This window comes from Triturus cristatus, chromosome 7, assembly GCF_964204655.1.
Source record: "Triturus cristatus chromosome 7, aTriCri1.1, whole genome shotgun sequence".
NCBI lineage: Eukaryota > Metazoa > Chordata > Amphibia > Caudata > Salamandridae > Triturus > Triturus cristatus.
In genome coordinates, this window is record NC_140590.1 from 289346798 (window position 1) to 289374164 (window position 27367).

The 27367-nt window shown below is 45.6% G+C and overlaps 1 protein-coding gene and 1 long non-coding RNA gene across 3 annotated transcripts in view; one reads left to right on the top strand and one right to left on the bottom strand.

Annotated features, from left to right (window-relative positions):
* LOC146809468 (excitatory amino acid transporter 2-like) overlaps positions 1-27367 on the bottom strand; it is a 968543-nt gene that overhangs the window by 681761 nt on the left and 259415 nt on the right. The gene's annotated exons all lie outside the window — the stretch shown is intronic.
* LOC146809469 (uncharacterized) overlaps positions 1-27367 on the top strand; it is a 137907-nt gene that overhangs the window by 50337 nt on the left and 60203 nt on the right. The gene's annotated exons all lie outside the window — the stretch shown is intronic.

Genomic DNA, 27367 nt, shown 5'->3' on the forward strand with positions numbered 1-27367 from the left:
CCAGTATGTGAGGCATTTAGGACTCAGCTAAAATATATAACTTTCCCTTTATGAAATTCAATCATTCAATCATATTCCTTCTAGTGAAAATCTTTATAGCCTTCAATGAACTAGTGGACCATTGCCAAACCATCAGTGATGCAGCCCGTCAAAGATTTAGGCTTTCCAAGTAACAGCCTTCATCAATAGTGCCTTAATAATAGTCCAGAGATGCTCTATACTTCACTGACCTGACCCTAAGAGTCATTTCCCATATCAGCAGCCCCGTGGAACTAAAACATCTTGGGGAAAGCATTTACTTTTTAACTCCGATCGATACAATCTTTCAAAATAGTGGATGTTTACTAATGTGGCTTTCCACATGGCCCAAATGTTGTGTTTATTTATTTTATTTATTAAGGAGTTTTATACAGCGCTAGCCTGACCCGAGGGTATCGGAGCGCTTCATAACAGTATTTTGAGCAAGATTCATACAATAAACAGTATTCTACATATAGGTTTGGCAGTCCAAGTGTGCTGATAAGCATTGAGGTAGTGTGTGAGTCCTGAGATAACCTCATAGAGTGCACATTGTCTTGAGGATGAACCAATTAAGGGGGGGGTGAGTTGGGGGACAAAAAGCAGGGAGGAGGTGAGTCTTAGAGCAACAATGTCAGGAAGAGAAGACAAGCAGGGAATAGCATATAGATGGGCTATCCATTCGGGAGGGAGAGGTTGAGGAGAAGGACGTTAAGTTGTTTTTGAACTTTGTGAAGGACGAGATAGTCCTGATACCGACTGGGATGGCGTTTCAGATTTTGGGCGCGTTTCCGGCGAAGGACCGTGTGGCAGTTTTTTGTTTGCATGTTTTCATGGGGATGAGTAGTAGGGTGCTGGAGCTCTTTGTCTGACCAGCCCTCTTGAGTTTGGCAGCCAAATACTCAGGCTTTCCTGTGTGCAGGGCTTTGTGTGTGGGGCAGGCAGTTCTGTAACTGGCACGCAGTTCGATTGGGAGCCATTTTAGTTCTCTGAGTGCCGGCGAGATGTGATCGTATTTCCTGATTGCAGTGACCATTCTAGCTGCTGCGTTGAGAGTCATTTTGAGGGGTGCTAAGTGCGATTTTGTTGTACCAGTGAGGGTGTCATTTCCATAGTCGCGTCTGTATAGCACCAGTGATTGGGTGGCTTGTTTGAGATCGTTGGTTGGGATGAATGGTTTTATTTTGTTAAGTAACTTCAGGTTGACGAAGGCACTCTTTGCGGAGTTCTTGATGTGATTGGCCATGTCGAGTTTTGAGTCTAGGGTGATACCTAATGATTTAACGGAGTCGGTCAGAGTGTGATTGCTGTTAAGAGCATCCAACGCTTTTAGCCATTCTGAAATATGAGGGTTCTCTCTTTGTTGGAGATGAGAAGTATTTCGGTTTTGTCTTGGTTGAGTTTTAAGTGGTTCAGTGATAGCCAACTCTTTGAACGTGGCCACAGCACAGCCCTGCTGAGCCAAGGAAAGAGCAAACTGAAGCACATTGGAAAGATGGTCCTTTAAAGGGTCAATGGATCTATCTCCACACCATTTTACAAACTTAGACCACCTGTAGGAGTAAATGGACTTGGTGGAGTGTCGCCTGGCTGATAAAATAACATCCACCACATCAGGCGGGGAGAAGAAGGAACTCAGGTTGCCCTGTTCAATCTCCAGGCATGAAGGTGCAGGCTCTGGAGGTGGGGGTGTGTAGAACCTGCCCCTCCGACTGCGAGAGGAGGTCTGGCCTGGCGGGAGACGGAGCGGAGGGTGCGATGAAAGGTGAAGTAGAGTACCACACCCTTCTTGGCCAATCCGGGGCGACCAAAATAACTTGGGCCCGGTCTTGGCGAATCTTCCTCAGAACCCCTCGCATACCCTTGATCCCTCAATCAAGGGTATGGGAGGAGCTCCAACTCAACTGAAACGTGTCCCCCAACGCCCCCTGCAACGGAAACTGGAGACTGCAGAATGACAGGCAATGCGGGTTCTCGCGAGTGACAAACAGGTCTATCCGAGGAGTCCCCCACGTCCGAAAGACGCGACAAACCACCTCCGGATGGAGCCTCCACTCGTGGTCAGCGGAGAACTGTCGACTGAGACTGTCCGCATGTACGTTCAGCACCCCAGCCAGATGATTCACCATCAAGCAAATCCGATGATCCTGAGCCCAGGACCAGAGCCGCAATACCTCTCTGCAGAGATGGTACGAACCTACTCCTCCCTGCTTGTTGACATACCACATCACGGTAGTGTTGTCAGTCAGGACTTGAACTGACTGACTGCGAAGGGAAGGGAGAAAGGCCTTGAGCGCCAAACGTATTACCCGCAATGCCAGAAGATTGATATGAGACAATGTTTCCTCTGGAGACCAAAGACCCGTGATCTCCAGATCCCCCAGATGAGCACCCCACCCTAAGGTGGAGGCATCCGTTATCACTGTGGCCACCAATGGAGGAAGATGAAAGGGCTTTCCTTGAGACAGATTGCCCCCCACGCTCCACCAAGACAGATCCGCTGCATCTTCCCCGAGATCTCCGTTGTGCTGATACCACTGCCTGCGGAGGCACCACTGGAGTGCCCTCATGTGCCAGCGTGCATGGTTGACCAACAGAATATAGGAGGCGAACAGACCGAGCAGGCGAAGGACCTTCAGAACTGGAACAACCGCTCCATTGTGGAATAAAGGGATCATTTCCTGAATGTCAAGAATTCTTTGAGGAGGAGGAAATGCTCGACACACAGCAGTGTCCAGTACCGCCCCTATGAACAGGTTGCGTTGAGAGGGCACCAGGTGAGATTTGGGCACATTGATTGAAAAACCCAAGTCGAAAAACAGTTGAGATGTTACATGCAGATGATGTTGCACCATCTCTGGGGACTCTGCTTTCAGAAGCCAGTCATCCAGGTACGGAAAGACCGGAATCACCGACCTCCTGAGATGAGCAGCCACCACTGCCATCACCTTTGTGAAGACTCGAGGTGCAGTAGTAAGACCAAACGGGAGGACCGCAAACTGGTAGTGTTGCAACCGAACTGTAAAACGGAGATACTTCCTGTGCGACTTCAGGATTGGGACGTGGAAATACGCATCCTGCAAGTCGATCAACACTATCCAGTCTCCTTGCTGCAACGCTTGAAGAACCTGTGCAAGGGTCAGCATCTTGAATTTCTCCTGTTTCAGGTAAAAATTCAAGACTCTGAGGTCCAGGATTGGAAGCAATCTGCCGTCCTTTTTGGGAATCAGGAAATACCGAGAGTAGCATCCCTGACCCCTTTCCTGCTCTGGAACCACCTCTATTCAGACCCCCCAGGATATAGCGGCATGGATTAGCAAATTTAGCGGCACAAATAGAAAAATTTAGTGGCACAAATATGGCAATTTAGCGGCATTTTTGTGGCACTTTATTTTACTCAAAATCATTCATTTTCAGCCTTAAATCAATGGAAACTGTTTTAGCAGGGTATTCCACTTTGGAATAGACAACCTGGGATATGGAACAGAGGAAGCAGCCCACAGGAGAAGGCTGTTATCCCTTGGAAATACAATCCTCCATTTGTTTTAGTATAAGTTCTGAGAAGCCCATCAAAGATGGCCTACAAGCATCCCATAGAAAATGGCATTCCAGAACCTACAAACCAGGCGTCAGGCTTTCTGTGTCTCGGGTCATTTGCTTTCCTTCCTGACAGCAGATAAGGTCCTGCACATCGCAAAAATCCTGGAGGGTCTGATCAACTGACAAGCGAGGAGCCTGGCTACCTCACTGAATCATTGTGCCATCAGCAACTGCCAAGCAACGAGCCTGGCTACCTCACTGAGTCATTGCGCAATCACCAACGGTCAAGCGTGGGGCCTGGCTACCTCATTGAGTCACTGCGCCATCACCAACTGCCAAGCCTAGCTACCGCTATGGGCCTTGGGGTCTTCAGCCTCTTCACAGCGCAGTGAAATCTTCATCAGCTGCTGAACCAGGATCTCGCTTGTGACCAAAGCTTTCATTGTAATAAGCAAACTTCCTAAAATTTGCTATTAATGTGAATGATTTTAAACTACCTACAAAAGGCAGGGCCTTCCATCATTTTCAAGGGCTAAAATATAACGCATTGTTTTTTTTTTACTTAAATCTATTTATGCCATTATTTAACAGTTGCAGACAATGGGCGGCAGTTTGGGGGAGATCAAGCAAACCCAGGGTTACTCTAAAGGCTGCGTCATGGTGAGAGGTAAATCGTCATGTATTCATCATGCAAAACATTTTTCACTGCTTGTAATATTCTAACATCCATGCAGGCAAGTGAAGAATTACAATTACCTTAGAAATGTACAACCTTAACCTTTTCCCTGCATTCCTTCAATTTCGCTGGCACTTTTGTAAAAATCGCGGCATTTTTACAAAAGTGCCAATTTCGCGGGCTCTTTTGTAAAAATCGCGGCATTTTTACAAAAGTGCCGATTTCGCGGCAAACCGCAAAATCGCGAAATCGCGAAATCCTGGAGGGTCTGTCTATTGCACCTTTTTGAAGCAACGCAAGAACCTCCTTCTGCAGAAGAAGCAGATGGTTCTCTGAGCAAAAACCTTGGCAAGGAGGGTAAGGGGGAGGAAACTCCCGAAAGGGAAGGGCATACCCATTCTCTACGAGGTTTAACCGTCGTGACCGATTTCCAACCTCGCAGAAAGTGGGACACCCGACCCCTCACAGGTCTCACATGATCTAGGATGGGGGATCTAGGGCTGCTTCCCTGAAGCTTCATTGGGAGCAGAGGAGGCTGAAGATGAGGAGGGATTGCGACCAGAACCTCTCCGGCCCCTTTGTCTTCTTCTATGTGACCTATACAGAGGATTCTACTGTTGCTGTTGCTGCTGTTGTTGAGGCTGACGGAAGGAACGAAATGAGGACCTCCTAAATCCTCTATACCTTCTAAAGCCAAATCCCTTAGCCGGCGTCTGCAAACCCAAAGACTTTGCAGTAACCCTGATATCTTTAAATCTCTGTAAGGCGGAATCGGCTTTTTCCCCAAACAGCTTTTCCCCATCAAAAGGCAAGTCCACTAATGTGGCCTGGACATCAGCAGAGAAGCCGGAAGAACGAAGCCAAGCTTGCCTTCTAGTGGCTATCGAAGACCTCATAATTCTAGCCACAGAATCAGCCGTGTCTAGGCCCGACTGAATAACCTGCCTGGCGGCAGCTTGAGTGTCCGTAACAACCTCCATAAAAGAGACCTTCTCCTCTTCAGGCAGTTTAGGGCCCAACAGTTTCACCGAGTCCATCAGAGCATGAACGTGGCGCCCCAATAAACAAGTGGCATTAGTCGACTTAAGAGCCATGCTTCCAGATGAAAAGACCTTTTTGGCTGATTGTTCGATCTTTTTAGAATCCCTATCAGCTGGTGCTTGGGGGAAGGCGCCTGAAGACTGCTTCGAGCAGGAAGCTTGCACTACAAGGCTCTCTGGTGAAGGGTGAGAAGAAAGGAAGCTCGGATCCCCCGGAGCCACCCTATACCTCCTTGCCACTTGTCTGGAGACTGCAGGCGAAGAAAGTGGCTTGCGCCAAACGTCCATCACAGGCTCTAAAATAGCCTCATTAAAGAGCAACAAGGGCTCAACAATTAAAGATGGTGAATGCAGGACTTCAGTTAGAAGGTTTGGCTTATACTCTGCAGAGGGCAACTGTAGGTCCAACAACTTCTGATGACTGAATGATAAGGAGCCAACTCTTTTGGAGAAAAAGATCTAGCAGAAGAATGCTCCCATTCTGGAGTAGTATCAAGTCCACTAGCATCCTGAATGCCTTCAAACTCATCAGTTGAATCACCAACCTCACCTTCCTCCACTTCCTCCCTATATCGTTCCTCCTCCATAATCCTCTGGGTCTCTCTCCGAGAATGGATCCGAGGACTCGGTGCCGTACGCGGAGTCGGCGGCACCGAACGTGGAGTCGGCGGCGCCGGACGTGGTGCAGATGGAGTCTGCATCGGCATCGAGGGAGGCTCCGAAGAAGGTAAACGATCCAGTCGAGGCCGGGATGGATCACCAGATGGCGCCGGGAACTGCCATGAAGGAGACATCGACAAGAAGGGCATAAAAGGAGCGTGAGCATAATGCTGCAGCACTCCCAAAGTATACGCCATTGGACCCACGGGACCAGAAGGTGCACCGGATGGGAAGGCAGCCCTTTGGAAGACCCCATACATCGCATTGAGGAAATGCGTTGGATCCGCACCCGGAGTCGGGAAATGCAGGTATGGATCCGGTCGAGGAGTATCAGGAACCGGAGCCGAAGTATCCTCCACTGGAGCCGCAGGTTCAGCTGGCACTGGAGAAAGATCTTCAACTTGATCCGGCACGGCGTCGGAAGCTGGAGATTCCACTGGCGCCTGTGACTGCGCCGGAGTCAACTTCGGCGAAGGCGTCTTCTCTGGAGACACACGAGGAGAAGGGGAAGGAGAAATAACTTCCTTGCTTCGACACCGAGGCAACGGCGACCTCGAAGCCTTACTCTTCGACGATCGGAGCCGAGAGCTATGCTTCCACTTCTTTCTGTGTTTCTTCGACTTCGAAGAGTGTGAAGTCGAAGACTCCGGCCTTGACTTCTCCTTCTTCCTACCTCTCCTTTCCTTTATTGCCTTGGCCATGAAGAGTTTTGTCTCCCTCTCCTTCAAGGCCTTGGGGTTCATTTTTCTGCAGCAGGAGCAGTCATCCACATCATGGTCTGAAGAAAGGCACCACAAACAATCATCGTGGGGGTCAGTAATGGACATGTGGCCCCCACATTCCCTACAAGGTTTAAAACCTGACTTTCTCGTCGAGGACATGGTAAATACAGATACAGTAACCCACTGCAAGACAACAAAGTAGCAGGAGAGTGCTGGAAAACCGTTACGCATCGAAGGCGCGGAAAAAAGGGAACTGACGTCATCACGCCGACGTGGCTCTCTTATGGCTCAGGTGACGTCATACGGAGTCGCGAGCGGAGCCGATGTATTATGACCTCCACGTCGGCGTAGAGAGCTGGGGAAAAAGTTCTGTGGAATGCTGGCGCAGGGGATATTCACAAGGTGAGGAATCCACTGGCAGATGTATCCATCAGAAAAAGCGCACCTGGCCCATTTATGGAATTCCTATTAGTCTTAGGTTTATCTCCAACCAACTTAGCCCCCACCTGCTAAACACTGACACTTCTGCCTCAAACTCATACAATTAAATCACTATATCCACGCCCTCACCTGACTCTTGCTGCATGCTTTAACATGCAAATTACTATTAGATCTACTAATCTCTTATTTCAGCTTCTCTAACCACCTGTATAATGATGACACGGAGATCTTCCCCCCTCCTTTCACTTATCCACAGACTCTACCCTGAAGTCACCAGTTGCCTGGCTGTCATATGCCACTGCATGGCACTTCCACCTGCTCAACTAACCAAAAGCATAACGCCACTAATCAGGTCTCTGAATATTTTCTTGAGTGCTGACAAACTCACTTCTCACCCTGTGGCTGCAAACTTGGAGTACTTTTCAACTCAAAACGTTTAATTCATAACACAGCTAGCAAATGAGCAAATATCAGTTAAGTATACCCCCAGCTTGTCATTTCCAAGGAACAAGGCACTAATAAATACACATGTAATTAACAGGCTGGGCTACTGCAACAGCGAGGTTGTTAGCCTCCTTGAATACTGTTTTGCCATATTGATAACGTTATAAACTCTACAACATGTGTTCTTCACCTTTAGAGGGCTATTGGTTTGACATGCACTTTTCAAAATAAACAAGTCAGCCCGATTGTCTTTGTCATAACATTTAATAATAAATAGATCTGACCTTTAGACTTTCTCATTGGCTTGTCACCATAAAAACCCAGTACTTACATCCATAAGGTAACCATCAGCCATATAGTCAAAAAGGAAAAGCTTCTTACCTGTAACTCCAGTTCTCTGGTAGGGGTATTTCCATTATAGTCATAAGCACTGAATAGTCCTGCCAATGTCTGGAGACACCGGAGCACTTCAATATATCTTATTAAGTGTAGACTTTTGCCTTTCTTGAGGAAGACCTGCAAAGACACTTAAGAAAGAAACAGATTATGCAGCCTATTTACCTAGACTAAAATGGCCAAATTCTTCATCCTGAAGACAAAAAGTAAATAAGAACAATTTGAGATGATTTGCAAACAGCATAAATCTTACTAACAAACCCTTTTTTATGGTAGAGATGAAGGAGAGCAGGGCAGAGTAGCCTCATATGCTGTCATTATCTGGCTAAAAAGGAAACTGCACCTTTAAGAAGCCAGACACCACCAGTATCCCATCATGCTCAGCAGATGGCAGTTGCTTCAGTTCTTTTTGAAGGCAATGTGAGAACATATGTATATTGCATAAATACCTCTGTCCATTCCTCCGGGGAGGAGGGAGGGTTGCCTATGACTATAATGGAAATACCCCTACGAGAGAACTGGAGTTACAGGTAAGAAACTATTCCTTCTCTCGTAGGGGATTTCCATTTATAGTCATAAGCAGTGAATAAAATAGCAATCCCATCCCCACTGAGAGCGGTGGAGAGGACAGAGGACGAACCAGAATGTTCAAGCAAAGAGATTTCGGAGGGAAGCCTGCTCTATTTGAGCATCTGATCCAGCATTAGAGTCTAGGCTGGAATACTTTGTGAATGAATGAACTGATTCCCAAGAGGTTGCTTTACAAATTTCTGGAATTGGCATAAAGCAGCATTAGCCAACTCACCCGTAGGGGAGTGTGCATTAGGATTAGGGGAGAGTGTTTTGTTAGCTTTTTGATAGCACAACAGGATACAAGAAACTATCCAACAGGAAATGGATTGCTGGTACGTGGCTAAACCTGTACGGATTGGATCACAGTTGAAAAACAATTGGTTCGATCTGAACATATCCCGTGTTGTCTCCTCACATCCAGGGAATGAAGAGTTCTTTCCGCTGGAGTAGAGGGATTCCGAAAGAATGTAGGTAATGAGATAGTCTGGTAGATATGAAAGTCTGAAATAACCTTAGGGAGGAATTTTGGGTGAGTTCTCAGACCACTTTGCTAGAGTGAAAAACAGTGTATGGTTCATGAGAGCAGAGTTTGGCTCTCATTAACCCTGCAGGCAGATGTGATCGCCACAAGGAAAGCAGTTCCCCAAGATAGATGTTAGGCCCAAAAGGGTCCCGCATAAGGCATACAAGGACTACAGTAAGTTCCCCTGGAGGTAAAGGACACAAAGTGAAGGGAAAACTTTTTTCAACCCCTTTAGAAAATCCTCGATGACGGGAATTCTGAAGTAAAAAGGGGTTTGAAGGACGTTTTCTGTAGGCAATAAAAGCTACTAGCTGAACCTTTCGAGAAGAGAATTGCAAGCCAGATTGAACCAACTGGAGTAAATATGGGAGAATGATATTATCCTGGTCAGGTGTAGGATAAACGTTCTTGGATGAAAATCACATGGAAAATCTCTTCCATTTCAAGGCATATGCACCACCTGTGGAAGGCCACTTAGCCTCTTCAAGAATATCCATGCAGTCTTACGGCCTTATTGTCCGTACTGCACTAGCTCAAAAGCAATGCTGTAAAATATAAGAGGAGAGATCAGGGTGTCCCATCTGGCCACTGAACTTCGTTAGCAGGTCTGGTGTGCGTGGTAGTTTGAGATGTGCTCGGACCAGAGAAGGAAGCCCATGAACCACTACTGAGGTGGCCACTTCTGAGGTATGAGGATCATCTGGTTTCTTGATTGGTACAATTTGATGAGGACTGTTGGGATCAGATCAATCAGCAGAAAAGCGAAAATGAATTTGCCGGACCAGTTGACCCATAGGGCATTTCCTAGTGTGCTTGGTTGAAGGTACCTTGAGGAGAAGCTTCTGTGTTTTCTGTTGTCCGTAGTGATGAACAAGTCAATGGCCGGAGTTCCCCACCATAGGAAGAGGATTTGGATAACATCGTCTTTTAAGACCCACTCATGGTTCTCTTGCAAGAGTCTGTTGAGAGAGCCTCTCTGAGCATTTTGTACACCTTGAAGGTGAGATGCTGTGTTTCTGAGGTCTCTGGCTAGGAGTGATTACCAGATTGTCTGGGCCTTATCTGAAAGAGCCTGTACCTCGTCCCTCTTTCTTTGTTGAGGTAGTACATGGTTGTTGTATTGACTGTCTGAAAACAGCACGGAGTGGGATCTGAAGGACTTATTACATGCCTTCAGTGCTAAATGGACTGCGAGCATCCTGAGGATGTATGTCGATTCCCTCTGTGCCCACTTGCCTTGGATTTGGAGGTGATCTATGTGGCCTCCCCATTCCAGTAGTGAGATATCCGTGACTATCGTTTGAGGAGGGATCCTCTGAGGAAATTGCGTACTTCAAAGTAGGTTGGTTCGGAGAGCACCACCATTTGAGGGAAAGCTTAGCATGAGGGGACAGCTGTATCATGTCTCCTTAATTGCTTGCCAGTTGGACCTACTGGTCCACTAGACACTCCTGCAGAGGGCACCTATGGAGACAGGCCTTCAGAGTGAGAAAGATGTTGGAAGCTATTGAGCTGGAGAGAAATGATACTGTTCTCACCGTTGGATGAGAGGCTTTCATGAGAACCTGACTTTTCCTACGGATCTATAAGGGTTTCTCCTCCGAAGGACACACTCTTACCTGGATAGTGTTGATGGAGGCACCCAGATTGCGTAGTCTGGACCCGGAGAGGTGTTGACTTGTTGTGGTTGACCTGAAGGCCCAACCTTTGGTTGGCGGAGATAGCAAGTCCAGTTATAATGATTTTGAAGGGTGGACGCTTTGATCAGCCAATCAGCTAGGTATGGGTAGACAAATATTTGGTTCCTCCGAAGGGCAGCCACTACTACCATGCACCTGGAGAATGTCCTGATTGATGTCTTCAGGCCAAATAGAAGCATGTGATACTGATAATGGTCTCGCCGAATTTTAGGAGCGACCTCAACTATATGCTTTTGCAGCTGGCATCTGGATGAAAAATTGTGAGATGGTGCCCTCTTCTGAAGATAGTAGCAGAAGAGAGGGAGCAAACCGTTAATGGCTTAGTGCCTATTGTCTGGTGTCCCTTGCTTGCTTGCTTGATACTAACATGGTAAATTAACCCTCTGAGGATAAAACTGGCTCTGGTAAGCTTGAGGGAATGTTTTTATTCCTTGACCCTTTTCTGGCTTAGATCAAGACACATGACTTCGGAGGTGAAAACAACTGTAAGAGGTGATGGCGCAAACAATGGTGCTTATTTTATTTTTGGGAGACAAAATAATTTCCTGGCAGAATTAGCACCGGAATGGCTCTGATAAAAGACTGTAGAAGCAGAGGAACAGAGTTTTTTATTGCCCTTGACATCAGTTCTCATCGGCACCTAGATAGCGACACGCTGACCTCCTGTAAAAACCCCTTGACATTGTTATGTCTCAAAGTCGGTATACTCCTCATCGTGGACCTTCTGTTTCACCTCTACGCTGACCCATTCCTCGACTTCAACTCTGACTTTAACGTCGATGGTCATGACGTTCAAAGTCTGTGGCGTCAAAGCCCGTGGAGTCAAAGCCCGTGACGTAGAAGCCTGTGACGTAGAAGCTTGTGACGTAGAAGCCTGTAACGTCGATGGTCATGACGTCGATGGTCAGGACGTCGATGGTCAGGACGTTGATAGTCAGGACGTCGATGGTCAGGACGTCGATGGCCAGGTCGTCGATGGTCATGACTTTGATGGTCATGACGTCGATGGTCATGACGTCGATGGTCATGACGTCGATGGTCATGACGTTGATGCACTTGACGTCAACGGCGATGCTTTTGATGTCGAGGCCCTTGACTTCGGGGAACATGACGTCGAGGCCCATGACGTCGAAGCCCATGAGGGCGATAGTCATGACATCGTTGGTCCTGGCGTCGATGGTAATGGCGTCGACGGTCATGGCGTCGATGGTTATGATGTCAATGCCCTCGACGTTAATGTCACTCCTCTTGACATTTTTGGGCTGAAAGCCTCAGTTTGGAGCTTCCACGTCCTATTTAGAAGTTGATGGTAGAGCCCTGGTAGAGGACTGACCTAGCTCTTCATATCTCCTTGCTCTTCAAAGGTAAATGGCAGAGCCCTGGTAGAGGACTGACCCTCTCCTCGCTCCGAAGTCCTACCATCAGATTATATTTGCTTCTCGCTTTTCTTCAGAGCATGTTTGAAATTTCCTGTCAGAGAGAAGCTGCCTAGAAGGCAGAGTCTTGATCCCCCAGGCAGGTAATTTAGACAAATAAAAAGAGCATTTCATTTGACAAAAATACACAATTTTCTGCCCGAAAAAGGCAGAAACTGCAAGGTAGAGAAGAAAAACATCGAATGAAGTGTTGAAATCAAAAGAAAACAATGTTTTTGAAGAGAGAAAAACAAAAAATGCCGTAGCTCAGTGCTCCAGGATCCTGTCAGAAAGAGCTGGAAAAAAGAACTGAAGCCACTGCCATCTGCTGAGCATGATGGGATACTGGTGGTCTCCGCTTTCATAAAGGTGAAGTTTTCTTTTAAGCCAGATAATGACAGCCTATGAGGCTACTCTGTCCTGCTCTCCTTCATCTCTATCATAAGAAAGGGGTTGTGAGGAAGATTTATGCTGCTTGCAAATCATCTCAAATTTTCCTTATTTACTTTATTTTCGCCCTTTTTTGTTTTCATGATGAAGAATTTGGCCATTCTAGTCTAGGTATATAGGCTGCATAATCTGTTTCTTTCCTAAATGTCTTTGCTGGCCTTCCTCAAGAAAGGTAAAAGTCTACACTTAAGATATACTCAAGAGCTTCGGGGTCCACGCACATGGGCGGGACTATTCAGTGCTTATGACTATAAATGGAAATCCTGTACGAGAGAATTATAAATATTTGAAAAAAAAACTCACAGCATCTCTAGATAGGGCATAACAAGGGTTATCACAGTGCAAATACTCTACTTCCAGGGTTTGTCTGATAGGGTTACTAGCACTGAAATCCTTCCCTACTCCCATTGTTCTGTTCCATGTAACAAGTGTACAGGCTTTATCACAGTGTAATAACAGTCCTCCTTTAAAGTCATATTGACTTTAAAATATGCCTTCCCCAATAAATAGGTCAGGCCTACTGTCTTTGTCATACCTTTTCTTAATACACAGATCAAATGTATTGCATCAAACATACAATTTTCCAATGAATCATCAATGCCTATTGTCTTTATCATTGGCTTGACAGCAAAATCCGTCCATGCCTTCTGTATTGAGCATATGTTTTCCCCAAGGCAATAATTAGGCATACAATTAAAAATATGTAAAAATTCACAGTTGACAAAACAATATACAACCCCTCCTAAGAGGGCGTAACAAGGATTATGCCAGTGCAAATCATCTACCTCCAGGGTTTGTTGGGCGTGGGGGTAACCAGTACTGAAACTCTCTATTGCAGTGATATGTGATATTCCACGTAACAAATACCTATGTGCAGGCTTTTACCAAAGTGTAATAACAATCCATGTCCAATCCATGGCAACTGCTATATTTCCAGCACCATGATTCAAGACAGGTATTTGCTTCTGCAGTGGAAGGTGCATTTTGTGGATAATGCTGCAGCATTGCCACAAGATCACCCCGATTGTGACTGTCTCAACAAGATTTGGCCTGTTCTTGACCATTTAGCAGATCGTTTCTCAGAGATCTATGTGAAAGATATATCTGTTGATGAGTCTCGGGTGCATTCCCAGCAAGAAATAATGTTATGGTATTGAAATATATATGCGGTGTGAAAGTGCCTTTGGATATGTGTATAATTTCAGGGTGTGCACAGATATGGATTCTTCAATTGACCCCCTTTATTGCCCTTCCACTTCTAGAGTCAGTGAAAAGATTGTGTGGGAACTTGATAGAGGGCTTTTTAATAAAGGCCACCATTTATACGTGGACAATTTCTGCACAGGTCTGCAATTATTTAATGAATTGTTCAGGGTAGGCACAGTGGTACATGGCACAATCTGCTCTAACCATAAAGGTTACCCAAAAGAGATTGTGGGTAAAAACGTCAAAAGGTACAAAGCAGTGCCTTGCGTAGTAATCAACTTCTTGCTTCAAAACTATCAGAGGAGAAATCAACATGCTCACAACTATTCAAGATGAAAGCACTTCACCTGTGACTGACTGGGGTTAGGTAGCAGAAGTGCGTAAAACTGTGTGCATTTTAAACTATAGCAAGCACATAGGAGGTGGGGATAGAGTAGATCAAAGGTTGCATCCTTACAATTCTGCTCGAAAATCATACATCTGGTAAAAGAAGTTGGCTGTTCAATTTATTTAATTTGGCATCCTTCAATTCTTATGTTGTTTTCAAAGATTGTTCTCCAGATTCCATGACAAGTTTTGCAGAGTTTCAGCAGTCTGTAATTGGCAGCCTTGTTGAAGTTGAGCAGGCAAGTGGTCACAGACCCGGAGTGGTGGAGGATGTGGCTAGATTGAAAGATCACCACTTTCCTGAATACATTCCTCCAAAACCCAAAAAAGACTTTCCTTTTGTCCGAAGAGGAGTGCCAAAGGAGTGTTGTATGTACTGCAATAAGTGTGCTTCTAATCCTTGCCTACGTTGTGCCCACATGTTTTAAATTGTACAATACACAACTCAAGTATTGGGTGCAACCATTACAGTAAAAGAGAACGGACTGTGGTCTGTATTGCTAAATTGTTTCTGCTTAGATACGTAGTTGGCAGTAGTTTGATGTTCTTAGTTACACCTGTTGTGTATGCAGTCAGTTGGTATTTCATTTTCTGCCAATAGGTTGGTTCTTTCTATTTGAAAAACAAATACTGTTTTTAGATGGGTGTTTTATTTTTTCCTGTCTCTGGTTTGTGTGTGTCTAATGTGTTCATTGTGGGAGTGTTTTTAGAAATAAAAGTGGTGTGGAGCTACTTGGTGATGTTTGAGTGGCGTTTGGCTGGGGGGGGGGGGGGTGTAGCCGGCTTCTGGCTAGCGGTGTGTGAAGTGGCATTTGGATGCCTGTGCTTGTGTGTTTAGTGACCAGCTGCAAGTCACTACACACAAATACACCACCACTGAAACACCAGTCCGCACATTACGCCAGCCTCCAGGTGGTGTGATTGTTGTGTTTGAACTAACATCTGGCTGGTGGTGTGCGACAATGGTGGTGTTTTTCACTCGTGCGTGTAGCAGTCTTTCATCTGGCATTTGGCTAGCAGTGTGTGGGTGTAGTGACTTGATGCTGTACACTACACACTCACTGCACGCTAAATGCCATTCCACACACTCTGCCAGCTGCCAGGTGGCAGTGATTGCTGTGCCAGTCCTGTAAACACACTAAAGTGAAGGGCTCTTGAATGGTACCATTTGTTGATGTGAGTGTTGTAATGTGCTCAACATGTGGCTGACGGTGTGAAGGGTTTTGTGTGTGCGACGCATGAAAGGTGTGCAAATGGCCTGTAAAGTGGTTGTTGCCTGTGGGTGCTTTACAGCTGATGATTTGTGAGTCACTGGTTCAGTATTCTGAAATTTCAATTAACTTATTAAAAGTGACTTCTATGTTTTCATTTTCGTGAAATCTTTTGTTAATAAAATTTAAATTTGTAACTTTTCACTCAGCCTCGTGCCAAATCCAACCAGTATGTGTGGGTACTTGAGTAGTAGATGGTTGTGCAGGAATATTTCTCTTTTCTGTCTTTCTCTGCCAAGGTGTACACTGACTCAAGGGAAAATCTACCAAACCCAGACATTCTTGTAAACTAGACACCAGCGGGACGCATGGTGGTGTGTCTTACATGGATCCCACACGGTTTTCTTACCCAGAAGCCCTTGCAATCCTCAAACACAGGCTAAAACACACCTTTTCTTCATATTTCTCTGACTCAAAGTAATGGAATATGTGGGAAGCCAAAAATTACCTGCCACCCAGAGTTCCCACATGTCTCCTGATAAAAATGGCACCTGAACTGTGTAGGTAAGTCAAGCACCCGCAAAAGGGAGGGATCCAAGACGCAATTTGGCAACATCAACAAAAGGGGTAGCTGTAATGTTTGGGCCTGGATGCAGCAGCCACTCATGAAACCCTGCCGCACCAAGGCATCTCTGAAAACGAAACACCCATAGAAGTGCAGGGTAGTGTGCCTCTCGTGAATCGCACAAAGTTTTCTTACCCACAATGCCCTGCAAACCTCAAAATTTGCCTAAAATTGCATATTTTCCTTGCATTTCTGTGACCTTTCTTTCAGAATCAAAAGGAATCCACAAAATTCTTACCACCTGGCACTCCCTCACTTGTACCGATAAAAATACTGCCCCACATGTTTGGCTTGGCCTAGGAATTGATCAAACTAAGGAAAATGGGAGTCCTCACAAAGGGACATTGACCTTGGTTAGATCTGTTCCCGATGTGAACACTAGCCCTGCCACAATAGTGGGGCAGCAATTTTATCATGATATAAGCAGGGGAATGCTGGATGGTAGGAATTTTGTAGATTCCTGCTGATTCTGGAAGTTTAAGTAACAGCATTACTACAGCCCCTGCCCAAGCCTTTGTTGTCCAATATTGCCCATAAAAAAGGCCAGGAGACCCTATCAAATGCTTTCTCTGCGTCTAGCAGGATTAAAGTCATAGGGTCTCCGGCGATCTTAGACGTATCAAATAAAGCAATTACCCACCAAATATGATCAATTGTGCTGCGGCCTCAGACAAAACCCTGCTGAGCCAGGGAGACAAGTTTCTTGATTACCCCAGCCAGTGTGATTGAGGGGTCTGACCCGAGCTCATTAGCCGGCTTGCCCTTCCTGGGGAACACAACTATATTAGCAGTGCCCCATGAGTCTGGAGCCACCCCACCTGATTGTGCCTCCAAGAACATCTCTTTCATAATTTTCTGAAAGCATCTTATAGAATTCTCCAGGGATTGAGTCGGTTCCGACCGTCTTCCCTGTCGGGAGTGACTGAATTGCCCCAATTACTTCTGCTTCCATAATTGGGGCCTCCAGCAGTTTCCTCTCCTCCAAAGATAGCCTTTCCCCAGGTAAACCCACCAAATATTTGTCTATTTCTCTTTGCCCATAGTGAGCCTCATCAGTGTACAACTAGTGGTAGAACCTCTGAAATGATGAGCGTTGTCTGTTGGATGAGAGACTGAACCATAAATCGGATCCCTAATTTCCTTGATCCCCTCAGGATTATCCGCTGTCTTGTACGCATCGCTAGTAGGTGCACCACCCTTTCATTGCACTCGTACATCTTTTTTCACCAGGCCATGTATTTCGTGCTTTCTTTGACGAGATATCGATTATTGCCGACTTCACCACTGCTACTCTCGATTCGGCCTTAATGATGTCCTCCCCTCCTGCGATTGCTCCCACCAACTACCTTTCTGCATCCAGTAATTTTCCATATAATTCCTGTTTGAAATTTTTCTCCTTTTTATGAGATGACCAGCCAGATCTTGACGTCTCACCCTTTATACCCGCCTGAGGGCGTCCCAAACCACATCAAGCTGGGGACTTCCTTTGTTCTCTGCTATAAACCTAGGAATCCAGATCTTCATGTGTTTAATAAATTCCTCATCATATAACAGAGCCCTTTCAAATGTTCAGCGAGGGATCGGGGACAGGTATTGCAATTTCCCATACCAGCGGATTGTGGTCGGACATGACTCTGGGGAATTTATATATTCGACTTAGCTGCACCATCTCCTGGAATACAAAGTAGTCGTTGAGCCTAGCATGCACCTGGTGCAGAGCGGAGAAATCCGTGTATCCGGGATCCTGCGGTTTTTGCATAGACAAAACATCAGATAGTCTGTGTATCATGCATAAATGTGTTAAAGATTAAAAAACCTTGGGCTTACGGCCTTGATACAATCTTCCCCCTGCCTTATCCCCTCTCCCACCAGGATTAATGTTTATGTTAAAATCTCCACAGATTATAAGGGAGAGCGGCCACCCAACTAGCTCAATATTAAGCCACTCAAACAAAGCGGGGTCATCCAACACTGAGCTGTACACCGAGCACAGCATGAAAGAGTTATTATCGGTACAGCATTTTGTAATCACACATCTGCCCATTTTGTCCACACTAGAGCGTGGGAATCTAGCTCTTCCCTTTCGTGCCATAATAGCTACCCCCGTGTACGAGTCCCCTGCAACATACTAGATACCAAATGCTAGCCAGCCAACTCCACCACCTCCCGTCTGCTTGCCTCTATGTGTGTCTCCTGGAGACACACTATCTCTGCCTTTAGGTGTTGTATATCTACGTTGACCCTACATTTCTTTAGGAGGGGTTTTAAGCCACAATCCTTAGCATACCCATCTACACAAGAGATCAATACCAGTTTGTGCATACTGGCTATGTTGAGCATCACCTTCTCCTCAAAACGCCCTTTTTGGATCAGCCCCCAACCCTCCCGTACCCCCCTTAACCAGGCAAAATAGATCCGAGGACCCTTGTGATGCCTCCTGCATCCTGCTGCCACTCCACGCCACCCACCCCAGCCCTAAAATACCAGCAGTACTAAACTCTGGTATAACACAATCTATGCAAAACAAAAAAGAAATCAAAAAGAGGAAGAAGAAGAAAACCAGACAGAAGCCCTGTCCCTGAAACCTCCTTTCTGTGACCCATGCCCCCTCTATTTCCCTCCACCCAACATTTCCTGTAAGAACTCCTCAGCCTGAATTTCTGAGAACACCACCCTTGGATTCCCTTTAAAGATAACCTTAAGGCGAGCAGGACTCATTAGAAACACTTTGCAACCAACCTTCTGGAAAGGCGCAATCAATTGTCACATGCTACACCTTCTCTGAACAGTTATATGGCAGAAGTCTGGCCTTATAAAGAAAGTGTGTCCGTTAGCAGAGCGCCTGGCCTCAGGTCTAGCCTTTTCAAACACTGCCTGTTGCAAGAGGAAGTTCCCAAAGAAGATCAATATGGCCCTAGGTTTCTCATTAGGATCAGTTTGACCTCTTTTCTTTTTCATCAATAAGTGGTTACCCATGTACTCTCTGCACCTCTAAGTCCCAGTCCCGATGAGCCAGTTACGGAAAGGCCCCCTTCAGCAGACGAAGCGCAAACTCCCGAATGTCCCTCCCTTTGGCATTCTCTGCTATGCCCAGCAGTATCAGATTATTCAGCTGACTGGTCATACTTTGATCCGCTTCAGACCCCCTTTTTTCAGACCTCCTTCTCCCGGTGCTTTTTCTCCTTTTTTATGTGGCCGCCCGTTTTTGAGTACCTGGTTTAGCCAAGGGGCTATCTGAGTTACCACCGGAATCGCCCAATTCTGAATCGCCATCTGAGTGTATTTCACTTGCACTAGATATCTCAGAGACATCTGTAAGGACATTTGTGTTCCTCTTCTGGGGTTCCCCCCAACTTTGGAGCGTACCTGACTAATGTTTGCTTCTGGCCTCACAATCTGGCTCTCCACAGCTAAGCTCTCCCCCTGTTGAGCCTGAATTTGTTGAGCAGGCAGCGCCTTGTCTCCCCCCCCCATCCTCAGAATTACTTAGCGGCAAGTTCAAACCATTTAAATCGATACCTGCCCCCTTAGAGCGATCTGTCAAAGTCAAGGTCAAAGGGCCTGTACTCACGCAGAGGAAATACCATCGTCAGCTATCTGCTGACTCTCAGCAACCACCTCCGTGGGCTTTAATTTCTTATTTCCCGCAGGAGTCTGTCCGGAGAACATCCCGGGGATTACAGACTGCTTCGCTCTCACTGCTTCCTCGTTGTGACGCTGTTTCCTATGGTTTCGTTTTGCCGGCTGCCTCTTCATCTTCATGTCCCACCACAGGGAGAGTTGTGTCATCCGTCTTTCGTCCGGCCTTACGGGCTGGTAGAGCTCCTGCGTGATCTCCTGGTCACTCCAGCCTCCTTGGGGGGCTTGGTTTGTTTGGGAGGCATACCGAACCGGTGAATCAGCTGTCCGCCTCGTCCATGACCGCTAAGCACCTTCAGCACGGCGCGGACCAGAAAAAACATACGTTGCCTTATTCCGATGGTCCCTTGAAGTATCCGTCTTGCACTAGCTGCCCAAAGTGATCAGATTCCTTGGTGGCGTATCATTAATTCATACAATCGTTTGCTAGAGTTTTACACCATACTTTTAACACAGCAGCAGGGGTAAGGGGCTCCCGTAGCAATCACACAGCCGCCATCTTGCCTCGTCAGCCCACCCTGGATTCCCCTGGGTGTCTAGTTTTTAAATATATACAGGTCACTAGGTTTCCGTAGGTGACGGATGAGTTGGGTCCCAAAAACCACAGCTAGCTACAGTGCAAAAAAAAGGGTCAGTTTTCAATTAAACAAATGTGATGTGTCCATGTTATGTTTTGGGCCCTTTCATGACGCAAGGACTAGGACTACCCACACAAAGTGTGGTACCATTTTTATCAGTAGACATGTGTGAATACAGAATATTAGAACATTTGTTTATACCAATTATATTTCCCTGCATTTCACCCTTCCAAATGTAAGCGAGTGTAGAAGGATGAAGACATTTTGAAAAATGCCCTCTAAATTACATGCTAGTATGGATACCCACAAATTCAGAGATGTACAAATAACCACTGCTCTTCAATTCTGTATCTGCTGTCTATTTCAGAAATATATAGGTTTACTTGACAACTATTTTTCAGTCTTTATATTTTACGATATGAATTGCTCTATACCCGATACACAATTAAAATCCATTGTAAAGTGCAGTTCAGTTGTTAATTCTTAGGTACCTCGGGTTCTTGGAAAATCTACAAACCTTATCCCCACAACTAGAAGAATCTAGTGGACATAATGGTATGGTGCTTTTGTGAATCGATCATTGTGCCAGGAAGTTACAGATTAAAACATTCTCACAAATGGGTGTTCTTTTCTTCTAATTTTCAATATTAACTACAACATTTAGATTATTTACGGAATCCTTGAAGGATCTACACAAATAACACCTTGTTGAACTCAGACTTCTGTATACTTTAAGAAATCTACAGCTTACCGGGATCACCAATGAGTTTCATCCCGGTTTGTACCACAAACTGGAAGTGGGCTGAAAGCACATTAGGAAAAATGGCCTACCTTTTTGAAAAATGACAGAAGTGTGGGGAAAAAATAGGCATTTTGATTCCGCTCTGGTGACTTTAGCACAGCAAACACTTTTTTTGCAGAGCACTTTTTTCCTATTTTTCTCACAACCCCCAAACTGTAGATATATTTTGCCTTTTTTCTCAGTCTCCTCCAGGGGAAACCACAAACCCTGGGTACCTTTGGATCCCCAGGATGTTGGTAAAAAGGACGCAAATTTTCGTGGATACCTTATGTGGAAAAAAACTTTATGGAAGCCTATGCGTGAACTACCCCAAATAATCAAAAGAGGACTTGACATTCTAGGGGAAAAGGCTTAGCAGCCAAGGGCTTAAAGGCTTATTGGCTTTATCATATGCTTCTCACAACAAATATGTAATCTAGATTCCTTTTTCATAACCTTTTCATAATACACATCAGACATATGACATCTGACATACCTTTTCCAAATGAACTAATTAGGCCAATAACCTTTATCATTGGCTTGTCACCATAACCTTCTCAGGCCTACTGTATTGAGCACAAGCCTTCCCACAAAGCAACCATAAGGCAAACAGACATACAAATTACAGATATGGGCAAAATTAGTTGACAGAAGAATGTACGATCCCTAAGAAGACATAACGAGGGTTAACAGTGCAAATATTCTAACCTCAGGATTTGTCAGAGGATGAACCCTTTTCTACTATGGTAATTTATGAGATAATATGCATAGAAATAGCTACCTACAGGCTTTACCATGGTGTGATATCAAGCCATTCATTAAAGCCTACTGGGTTCAGGATACTATTTTTATAATAAATAGGTCAGGCCCACTGCCTTTATCTTAAAATCTGACATATATCAGCATTGGCTTTTCATCATAAGTTTTTCAATAGGGTTTAAAATATAATACAACAAACCCTTTTCAGTGAAAGCACATGGGAACTGCCCAATCAAATTCTGTAGTTAAGACAACCAACATGTAGGCAGAGCCAAAGACCATCTCGCATTATTGATTCCTAAAGCTCCTTTTCTGATGATCACATAAGCTATGGCAAAAGCAGCACTACCACACAAGACCTAAGCATTTTTCGTTAACAAAGTCAAAAACATTTCCCTTAAATTTTTTTTTCCCTTTCAAAAGGTTTGGAAACTGTTGAAGATGGTGTGTCTGAATAACCTGCAAAGAATCGTACTTGGTTCTGCACTCCTTGAAAGATATTGTGAAATCAAGACACTAACACCGAGACAGCAGTGGAAACACAATGTTAATTTAGTTTAAAGTTCTATGTGTTTAAAGTGCTGTTGCCATTCAATAGAAGTGTAGTTGTCAAAGTGCACTGTCTATTTACTTTGCCTGCGGGGTGGGGCTAACCAAGCCTTTGCCCTAGGTGACATTAAAGTGCGTAGGTTCTGATTCAGAGTTTGAAGGACAACAGTGGTCGAGGAACCTGTCCATCAAACTCTCGCTCCGGCCACCTCATCTACAACCAGGCAGACAATAACGTTTCTGTCTATGGAGCCCCCGTTGGCTGCGTCGATGGAAAGCTTCCTCTGACTACTAAAAGGAGTAGGGGACATCAGAGGAAAGGCACTGCAATGCCCGCCATGTTTAGGTTGGATGGTATAATGTCTTTTTTTCTGTTCATCACTGCCAGGAAAAACATGGCAGTGAGGGAAAGAAAAAAAACTTTAATAACTGCCAAATCCTAGGTTTTGGGGTCATTTGTTTTTTAAAAACAAGCTCCCACTTTGAGGAGTTTGTTTTTGAAAAACAAAACATGCTAAATGTTTGATGGACAGACATCAGAACCGATAAACTTGACATGGTGGCTGCGCCGAAAGTGACCTCCATGTCACCTATATAAACGCCACCTCGGAGAGCTGATGTCAGTTACTTTTTATGACTTTCCACGCCAGAAGCGCAGAGACATAAAGTACACTGGCGTGTCCAAACTAGGGCCCTGAAAGAGATCAGCTCTGACCCTACAAATCTGTCCACAGTGTGTCAGTAAGGATTCTGTGGCTAGATATTGTCTCTACCAGATAAGGTGTTACTGAAGATAAGTAACGCGTTCATCTGATAGAGATATCAAGCCGCAGATTCCTTATCTTTGAATAAATACCCACGCAATACCATCTCTGGAGGTGGGTCTGCAGACAAATTTAGACTAAGAAATCCTGCAGGACTGAATGGGCGAAGTGCCTGTCCCTGCGGACCTGACTGTCCAGGCAGTAATGCTTGATATACTTTTGCAGGGATGCCCACGTTGCTGTCTGACAAATGTCCAGGACTGCAAATCCATGGGCTAATGTAGTGGTCGCAGTCTTAGCTCTGGTGGAATTAGCTCTTAAGCCTTCAGAGGGCTGCTTCTCTGCCAGTGCATAGCAGAACTTGATGCAGAGAACAACCCTTCGAGAGGTGGTCCGTTTCTGCACCGCCATACCTTTCTTCACACCAATATACCCCAAGAAGAGTTGGTCATCCACCCGGAACTCTCTTGTGTGCTCACGGTAGAACAATAACGCTCTTTTGGGGTACAGACGGTGGTCGCATCTCTTCTTTAGAGGGATATTAAGGAGTGTAGAAATTTGGCAAGGTGGCAGACTGGCCCACATAAATTGGTGCAACCACTTTTGTCAGAAAATAGACCCTAGTAAGAAGCACCAGTTTGTCAGAAAAAAGTGAAATGAAGGGAGGCTTGGAGGATAAAGTCCGTAGCTCACTCACCCTCTTGGCCGATGTAATCACCACACATGAAAGGCTGTTTTGATGATGAGCAGCCTGAGGGAACAATTGCGTAAAGGCTCAAAGGGAGATCAAATCAGAAATGTGAGAACCAAATTAAGGTCCCACTAAGGCATAATGAAAGGAGAAGGTGGGAACATATGGACAAGACCTTTGAGAAATCTATTTATTATTGGAGATTTAAATAAGGAGGGTTGGTTAGGCAGTCACAAGAATGTAGAAAGATACCCTTTCACAATGCCCACAGAAGAGCCCCGCTGGGCAGGGCTCTAAATAAAATGTAAAATATGAGAAAGGGAGGCAGAAGGAGGATCAATAGACTTTTCTGTACAATTTAATACAAACTTTTCCCATCGGCAGGGTCTACTGTATACCGTCTTGGTGGAGTGATGCTTGGCTGCCAGAATAACATTACGGAGTTGGGGAGGAAGGTCAAAAGCTATCAACTGCCACTCAAGGTACAGAGTTGTCAGGTTCAGGTGGAGGACCCTCCCCTGCTGCTACGACAATAGATCCTCCCAAACAGGCTGCCTGATCGGAGGATAGATGCTCATGTTCAGAAGCTCAGGTTACCAGATCCTCCGTGTTCAGTCCAGAGCCACAAGGAGGAAATGAGCCCAGTCGATCCTGATCTTCTTGAGAACTCTGGGCAGGAGTGGTATGGGTAGGAAGGCATCCAGGAGGCCTGAGCTCCACTCGAGACGAAAAGCATCTCTGAGCGCGAGCCGTCTTGGAAACTCTAGAGCACAAAATTGATGAGATTGAGCGTTCTCGATGGAGGTGAACAGATTTAGCCAAGGTTCTCCCCACTGTTGAAAGAGACCTTGCACAACTACTGGGTGGAGACGCCATTTGTGATTCGTTTGGCATTAACGGCTGAGTTTGTGCACCAAGACATTCAGGAAACCTGCCAGGTGTTAAGCCACCAGAGAAATGCCCTGCTGTTCCAGCGATTTCCAGAGATGCAGGACCTCTTGACAAAGGGTCCAGGACCCCACCTTGCCCTGTTTGTTGCAGTAACGCACAGTGGTGGTGTTGTCCATGAACACTTGTAACAGTCTTCTCTTGACGGAGGGTAGAAAGGCTTTCAATGTCAATCGGATTGCTCGGAGCGCCATCGGGTTGATGTGAAGTCCAAATTCTGCCAGACACCAGAGTACTCTGATCGCCACCTCTCCCAGTTGGCAGCCCCATCCCAGGAGTGACACATCTGTCACTACTGTGAGATTCGGTTGGGTAAGGCAGAGGGATTTGCCTCTGACCCAATCGTGGTTCGTTAGCCACCACTGCAGGTTCTTTGCAGGTCCCTCCAAGTTCTGGACTATGTCAGAAAGATTTCAGATGCTGCGCCCAGTGAAACTTCAGGTCCCACTGCAGAGCCTGCATATGCCATCTGGCATGTGTCACTAGAAGGTGCAGGAGGCCATGAGTCCCACGAGCCTCAGGGTTAGTCTCATTCTCATTGCCTTGTGGGGTCCCTCAAGGTTCATGATTAAGCCTCACATTGTTTAACGTCTATGTTGCAACCTTGGCTGACCTTATTAGATCATTTGGATTCTCGCTCACGTCTTATGCCTACGATACACAGATCGTGGTTTCCCTAACCAAGATTTGAGCACAACACGGGCACCAGATTTCACAACTGCATGAGATCAGTCAGTGATTGGATGTCTAAGAATTGCCTGAAGCTGAACTCAGGAAAACAGAGGTCATCCTGTTTGGAAACTAAGCCTCGTGGTGGCCTCAGGAGCTGGGCACCCTCCCAACCCCAGTTAGTAAAGTTCGAAATCTTGGAGTTTTAAGGGATGATAAACTAACATTCGGTGCGCATGCAAAAGCAGTCACGTCATCTTCCTTCCATACTCTTCGGATATTAAAGAAGACCCTTCCTTACATCCCTGCAGACCTACAGAAAACAGTAGTGACAACCATGGTCCTTTCGAAAACAGACTACTGTAATGGTCTCTACCCAAACATGCAACAGCAACATTTGAACAAATTGCAAACCCTGCAAAAACCATCTGCACGGCTGTTGTTAGGGATGCCTAAATTTAGATCTGGTTCTCTGGCACTAAAACAGTTGCGCTGGCTGCCAGTTAGATACAGAATTGTGGTCAAGGCCCTCTGTATCGCCTTCAAAGCCTTGCATGGTATAAGACCTGACTATTTGAAAAATGAAATTCAAATGGTGTTTACCACCAAGGATGTTACGATCCCCCTCTGCCAAAAATGCAATGGTTTCCAAATTCAAATGCTCCTCTTGGGGTGGAAGAAGTTTTGTGATCTGTGCATCCAAAACCTGGAACACCTTGTCTCTGTTTATCAGGTCCATGAACAATCTGCTCCGTTTCAGGAAAACTTTAAAAACATGGTTATTTAGGTCCCAGTGAGCTTCTCAGTACAAGATTTCAATGGAGCTAGTGCCAAGACACCTCCGAGAATACGTGTGCTCTAGAAATACATTTAACATAACATAAGACCTTGGACTGGTTTGTAGGGTTCTCTGGTTGCCAGGTGAGCCAGAACCCTAATAGTGCAGCACCATGGCAAGTGAGAGGAAATTAGGATCTGCCCTCCCATATGGCAAAACTATGCAAGAATCCAAAATTTCAGCTTGCATCCCATGCGGATCTATCTGGATGCTCTAGACTCAGTAGAGCAGAAAGACTGTAAGAGCATTAGGGGTAGGGGTAAAGATTGATGCCTGTCTGGGCAGGTTGCCCCAACCCACTATTTCTTTTCTAAATAATCCTTGTTGTCTAGTGGGTTTTCTGCCTCCCCAGGGAGCAGATTAGGGGTAAACCCCACCAAACAGCCCCTTGTGGTGGGCGACCCACCTGTTTCTTTTATATGGGCCTTCCCTGATGTCTAGTGGGCTTCTGGTCATTGAGTGGGGGGGGGTGACAGATTCAGGGTAAACATTCCTAATTTGGCACTCTCCCAGGATGGACAGAAAGACTATCATGCCCTTAGGGGGGCACGGTACAATGGAATGGTAGGCTACCTACCTTTCAATTTAAAATCGGGACTTGTCAAAGCCAATAGGTCTGGCCTTAGCAAGCATTTTTTTTTAAATTTAGCATATGAGAGAAAAAGAAATGAAATATAGGAGGTGGAGGAAGAAAAAATAGAAGGAGGAGGATACCGAGAAGGAAGAGGAGGTAGAAGAAAGAAGGAAGGAGAAATTAGAAAGAAGAGGAAGAATGAAAGAGTAAGGTGGAGAAGAAAGGAAGGAGCAGGGAGGAGAAAGAAGAACACGCATCGGTAATGCATAGGTTTCACCTATGTAATGAATGAAGAGCTGTTTTCATCAATCATCGTCTGGGAGAAGGAAAGAGCTCCCTGACAGATAACACAGGAGTTGAGGGAATGTGGCGCAGTGGGCAGAGCTGCTGACTTGGGAGCTGGGGATCCCAGTTCAAGTCTTGGCTGCGCCACACAACATCCTGTGATTTTATGTAAATCACTTAGGGGCACATGCATCAATTAAGGAATTGCGATTCCTTAATAGCGATTTTTAAAGAATCGCTATTAAGGACTCACAATTCCCTTTGC